Source organism: Phocoena phocoena, chromosome 15 (genome assembly GCF_963924675.1).
Source record: "Phocoena phocoena chromosome 15, mPhoPho1.1, whole genome shotgun sequence".
Lineage (NCBI taxonomy): Eukaryota > Metazoa > Chordata > Mammalia > Artiodactyla > Phocoenidae > Phocoena > Phocoena phocoena.
In genome coordinates, this window is record NC_089233.1 from 68,945,987 (window position 1) to 68,952,655 (window position 6,669).

At 51.1% G+C, this 6,669-nt stretch overlaps 1 pseudogene; it reads left to right on the plus strand.

Annotated features, from left to right (window-relative positions):
* Positions 1-5,620: 5,620 nt before the first annotated feature.
* On the plus strand, positions 5,621-5,993 carry LOC136135050 (small ribosomal subunit protein uS8-like; annotated as a pseudogene).
* The last annotated feature ends 676 nt before the right edge of the window (positions 5,994-6,669 follow it).

The window sequence follows — 6,669 nt, forward strand, 5'->3', positions numbered from 1 at the left end:
AGGATGTTTAGCAGCATCCTGACCTCTACCCACTGGATGCCAGTAGCACCAACCCCACGAGCTGTGATGATCAAATACATCTCCAGACATTGCCAAGTGTCTCCAGGGGGTAAAGTCACCCCCCAGGGAGAACCACTGGTCTAGACGTCATCAGGGATGTTTACACGCGAGCAAAAGCAAACACCCAAACCAGTCTATCTGTAGGGACTTGGGTAAGGTTGTGAGAGCACAGAGAAAGTCCAGAGGGCAAGGCACTGGACAGGCAGCTGGGGTCACCTCTGGGGAGGGAGTGGGAGTGTGGATGGGGAAAAGAGGAGGGTCACAGGAGGCTGTCACCTCCTTGTATTAGCTGTCTGTTTGCCAGGGAGGATGTATGTGTTTCTCCCTTAATTGTCTAACAGAGAGGAAAGAGAGGGGAGAGAAAAGAAAAAGAAGCAAGGAGAGGGGAGGGGAGAGAAGGGGAAGAAGGAAGGAAGGAAGGAAGGGAGGGAGGGAGGGAGAGAAGGAAGGAGGGAGAGGAGGGAGGGAGGGAGGGAGGGAGGGGGAGAGAACCCCAAAAGCCGGGTCTGGGCCAAGGTGCTGTGGGACCTCTGTGCTGTCTTTTCCTCTCTGGTCCTCAAAGCAAAATAAAGGGGGCTGCACCCACAGGAACTCCTGCCCTGTGCTCAACCCGGGTGAGCCCCAAGGTGACCTCTCCCCTCCCTCGGGCCAGTCCTCTGCACTGCAGCCCAGCTGTGACACGGAGAAAACAGCGCTTGGGGCCTCGCTCCCCCTCCCAGCAGCTCGAGCGGATTAGCCTCCTGGGGGCAAGGGGAGGACAGGGTCTGGTCAGCCGCCCAGCTCCACGCTGAGGACTTGGTGGAGGCTTGATTAAATAATTACACAGAACCCACTGAGTAATCACACCGTCTCCAGAAACAAGGAGCATCTTCAGAGGAGGACCCGTTAGTGATTTAGGGGCGTGTGAGTGTGTCTGTCTTCTGCCTATGAGAAAATTATCATCACAAGTCCTCATTTGCAAAATGCATCCACCTCCCCCCATCTCACTCCACCCCCTCCCAAACCCGGGTGTATAACGTAACCCCTGTTCCATGACAGAGGACCCTGAGGCTCGGAGAGGTTCAGAGCTAGTTTAAGGTCCCAGGAGAAGGGTGGGGACAAGCCCAGCTCTGTCTGCCCCAGGGGGTTAGTGCCCAAAGGCGACCAGGAAGTCGGCACAGCCAGGACAATGTTCAGGAGTGAAAGATCCTAAGAGAGATTTCCAGTTCTTTTTTGTTGTTTTTTGTTTTGTTTCCGCACTGGGATTATTTCTCTCCTTTCAATTTTGGAAAACAAACCTACAATAAAACTGGCCCTGTGAGCCTTCCCAAGGTCAGCTGCTGCCAAGACAACAGCCTAGTGTGTCAGGTGAGAGATGGGATGCCCCTGCAGCTACCCTGGTCCCCACCTGCCCAGGCCGAGGAGGGGGTGCTGGATGATGGGGAGCCCAGGGGTTCCAGGGGCTCTGCTGTCAGGCTGGGACCCCCTGGTCTTCCCCAGGGTGAGGGCCACGGGTGGCTGGATGGATGGACGTGAAGACTCTGGCACCCCTTCCAGCCAAGTGTCTGGTTTAACTGAGCTCTCCGTGGCCCAAAGGGGGGTGCCCACAGCCAACTCTCTGCTGGTCCAGCTACCCACCAGCCAGCCACACTGGCTCATTTATGCTGGAGCAGCCCAAATTCATTAATAATGATTAGTCTCTCCTCAAGAAGAGGTTCGCAATCAAAGGGCTATTAAAATTAAGTGCTGGAGGAACGTGGGGGGGAGGGGGAGGGGCACGGAGGGGGGAGGGGCGGGGGAGGGGCGGGGGAGGGTCAGGCAGAGCTGGGCGTCAGTACCCCCGGACTCTGACACCTCCTTGCCGCGGGACCTTGGGTCCATCACACCTCGGCCTCATTTTCGAGGACTTGAGGCTCAGTTTCGCCATCTCCGAAATGGAGGGGCGGTTGTGACTACAGGGTCAGTGATAACACGAGTGGAAGCACCCAGCTTGGGGAATAAGTCTTGGGAGAGCCTAGGATGAGACTCCCAGCACCAGGACCCCGGGGGAGTTAGTGGAAGGGGAGGGGGATGCCCCCTGCCAGACCGGACCCCTGGAAGTGCCTTTTCTCACCGTCCAGCTGTGCTCACTCTGGTCCCTGGGCACCATACACGCCCCCCTCGCAGCCCCAGCATCCCTTTCCTCATCTCCGGGCTGGAGCAGCAGAGCCATCGGGAATAGCGTGGGAGGGGAGGGGGGGCGACCAGGACACCCACCCCTAGACCCTGGAGGAGGCTGGACCAGACAGGGCATCCCTGCCCTCAGCCCCCCACCTGCCCTGTGGTTTCTCGGAAGGCCTCAGGTGCAGAGAGGAGGCCAGGGGCCCACACCCCACTGACCCTCCACCTGCGTGGGTGACAAGAGTCCAAGCCATGGCCCTCAACTGGGCACCAGGGCATCCAAAGTGGAGTCCCACGCACGGGCGGCTGTGAAACGCATCCCCCTCTTAAGGAACAGGATTCAAATAGGAACAAAGAAAAGAAGCAAAAGAAGAAAACAGAATCCTGAAGCCTACCAGGTCTGGCCCTTGCTTGGGAGAAGGGGAGATGCCAAAACTCCAGAAGTGCTGAGCCTCGGGTTGATGTGGCCGCCTGATTCCTCTTGAGGACAGGAAATGGAAGGTTGTACAAAGGCCCCTATTATGTGCCAAGCACTCAACCTTCTTGCTTCATCTGACAGCCACAAGGACACCACAAGGTTGGAATTAGTCATTCCCGTTTTACAGAGGGAGGAACTCAGAAGGACAAAGCAGCCTGTGCAAAATACCGTGTCTGGGACAGTCACAGTGCCAAAGTCAAGATTCAAAGCCAGGAGCAGTGGGTTCTGACTCCCTTCTCCTTCCACCCTGCCACTTGGCAACCAGGAGACTGGTGATGACATCAGTGGTGATTACAGCTGACACTTCCCAAGCCCCTCCACAGGCCAGGCTGCAGCTCCCACAGACCTGAGTCACCTCATCCTTCCCACAAACCCACCAGGCCTGGACTCTCCTACCATTTCAGAATGAAGACCCTGAGGCACAGCAAAGCTAAATGACTCATCCAAGGTCACCGGATAGGACATGGCAGAGCCAGGACTCCACCTGACTCGCAGGGCCCAGCCTTGCCCCGCACTGGGACCCACTTGCACAGTGCTTGGAACAGAGCGACTGGTCCATAAAGAAATATTGGACAGAAGAGGGGATTGGTAGCGAGAGGGAAGGATGACAGATTAGCACAGCAGTGGATGGTGATGGTCAAGAGGGGGCACCCAAGAGTCAAATGGCCTGGGTTCAGATCCCAGCTTGGCCACTTTTTAAGTACAAGCTTCTTAACTTGTCTCTGTGTCCATTTTCTTATCTGAAAAAATGACTGTAATAACAGTTCTTACCAGCCAGGGTTCTTCAGAGAAACAAGGAAGTTACTCCACAGCCTGGCACCTGCTGAGAGCTCTATTCTACCGTGGATGAGTGGAGGGCAGGCAGCACGCAAGCTTTGGACTGGCTCACAGGCCAGCCCCAGGGTATTCTTATGAGGCCACCAGGGGCGGTCACATTCCACACTGCACAAGCCCAAGAGTGAGCACATCCTTAAATTTTGCACCCTGGGCGCCTGGCTTGCCTCACCCTAGTCCCATCCACCCTCGTCTGCCCACTAGTGTCTCCCTGAGCTCCCCTGGTCTCCTGGGGTCCCGCTGCCTCCATCCAGAGGATAGGTGCTCTCAGACCAGCCCTGCCGGGGTTTCCAGCCTGGTGACAGTAAGCTCCCCATCACTGAGCGGTTAGAACAGAGGCCGAACGACCACATGGAGCCCTACAGACAGGATAAGGGCTGCAAGGAAGCTGGAAACCCGCTTCAAAGCTTTGGGTAAGCTGATGGGGTGAGCATCACCGGTGTGAATGATCACATCGCCACCTGGTGGTAATGTAGGAGATGGGCCAGTTGGCCCTGGGAGGACGGAACAGAGCACCCTCCAACCCCCACCCCTTGCCCCGCCCAGGTTCTTCTCACAATGGGGGCATTTAGACAGTTAACAAGGTCCTAATACCGAGCACTACTGATGAGTTATTTTCATACATTATATCATTGAATTCCAACAACTCTAAGGCAGGTGTCGCTATCCTTTTTACAGATGAGGCTGCTGAGGCTCAGAGACTCAAAGTTAGTTGCCCGAGGTCACACAGCCAGCAAGTGGCAGAGCCAGGATTGGAGCTCAGACATTCTGACACCAAAGCCTTCCCTCATAATCGCTAAGCCTCAGGGGATTCAGTGAGAAAGAAAATAGACACCTCCCCTGGCCTCACAGAGCTTACAGCCTCGTCGGCGCGCAGAAATCACAGATTCATTTATTAGGTGTCCACTGTGCATTAGGTGCCAGGGATGAAGAAAGTAGCCAGGGTCCCTGACCGAATCAAGCCTGTGGGGAAGACGGACATTAATCAAATAATCACACAAATAAATATACAACAGTGTAAAAAGACCTGAAGGAAAGGTATGGGTTCTGAGACTGGACTTCAGGGTGTCTACCTGGCCTGGGGGGTCAGGGGAGTCTTCCCTGAAAAAGTGATGCATTGAGCTGAGATCTGGAAGATGAGCAGGCCTTACCTAGGCAAAGAGGCATGCATTCGTTCATTAGCAAATGAAATCAGTGTGGCGCGTCCATCCATGTTTGCATTTTTTTGCTGTTGCACATACATAAACCCAGAAATAACACATGGAATATTTGCCTTTGCAACTTGTTTTCTTTTTGATTTTTATCTTTAATTTTTATTGGAGTAGAGTTGATTTACAATGTTGTGTTAGTTTCAGGTGTACAGCAAGGTGAATCCGTTATGCATATACATATATCCATTCTTTTTTTCTTTTTTATCTTTTTTAGATTTTTTTTCCCATTTAGGCCATTACAGAGTATTGCGTAGAGTTCCCTGTGCTACACAACAGGTCCTTATTAGTTATCTATTTAATATATAGTAGTGTGTATACGTCGATCCCAATCTCCCCTTTATCCCTCCCCCCCTTTCCCCCGGGTAACCATTGGATTGTTTTCTACATCTGTAAGTCTATTTCTGTTTTGTAAATAAGTTCATTTGTACCACTTTTTTAGATTCCACATATAAGCGATATCACACGATATTTGTCCTTCTCTGTCTGACTTACTTCACTCCGTGTGACAATCTCTAGGTCCATCTATGTGGCTGCAAACTTGCAGCTTGCTTTCTTACTCCACATTTTTCTTCAGGTCTTTGCATGTCAACACATAGAACCATTCACTTTAACTAAGGAGGTCGTCATGCCATGGACACCTGCCATATGCACTATGATTTATCTATCCATGGTCCTGCTGATGGCATTTGGGTTGTTTACAAATTTTCATGCCTAAAAACAGTGCTACAGCCAACATTCTCCAAGCGGATACATCTCAAAGTGCACGTATGTTAGAGTTCCTCTGAAGTAGGGGCCTGTGCTCTTTTAAATACTTTTCAACATCATTTTGGTGGGGGTGAGGAGAAAATACATTTCTATTAATAAAAAATGTATCTTCCCACCATCTTTCCGTGCTGCCATAATGGTGTACATGAATGTCCCGGCTGATGCTCTCAAGAATGTCAACAATGCCAAAAAGAGAGGCAAACACCAGGTTCTTATTAAGCCATCCTCCAAAGTCATCGTCAGGTTTCTGTGATGGTGAATTTGAAATCATCGATGTTCACAGGGCTGGCAAAATCGTTGTGAACCTCACAGGCAGGCTAAATAAGTGTGGAGCAATCAGCCCCAGATTTGATGTGCGACTCAAAGATCTAGAAAAATGGCAGTAAAACCTGCTCCCATCCCACCAGTTGGGTTTCATTGTACTGACAACCTCAGCTGACATCATGAACCATGAAGAAGCAAGATGAAAACACACAGGAGGGAAAATCCTTGGATTCTTTTTCTAGGGATGTTATACGTACATGCAAATAAAATGCCTCAGAGGACTCTGAAAAAAAAAAATAATTGAAAAATAAAATTTAAAACATATACAAAAACAAATGCATTTACGAGTTCACTTACCCTGGCTGAAGCCACTTTAAGGTTCTGAAACATCTGCCAAAATGTTTCCCAAATTTCTGAAGACTTTGTTCTTTCTTCCCTTTTTTTGTAAAATTTTTCCCATATGGACAGCTTCTTAGAAGACATACTTAAAGGGTTTTCAATGATGTGGGTTTTTTTTTAAATCACTCATTTCACAAACAGGACTACTTTTGCAAGCCTGATTTCAAGGTTTCAGCTGAGTGCTCTGTGGCCTTCAGGCTGGCGGGTCTCAGGCAGGTGACACCCCTGTAGTTACACCAGGTCACCTGGAGATGTACATTACCTGAGGTAGATGGCTCCTTGGAGGTGGGGCTCACGTTTCTATTCAAGCTTTTGCACGTTGGCCCAGTGTGCATGCTGCCCAGTCTGTGACGAGCTTCATGGGAAAACCTGAATTAACCAGCACCGTACTTCTTGTTGACCCCCTTCATGTGTTAGGGCCCCTTCACCTGGCTCCAGGTGTATGTGCAAACTCCACATGAGAGGTTTCTAGAGCACCAGGTCTGACACAAACCTTGAGGCCCATGGTGGTCTCTGTGT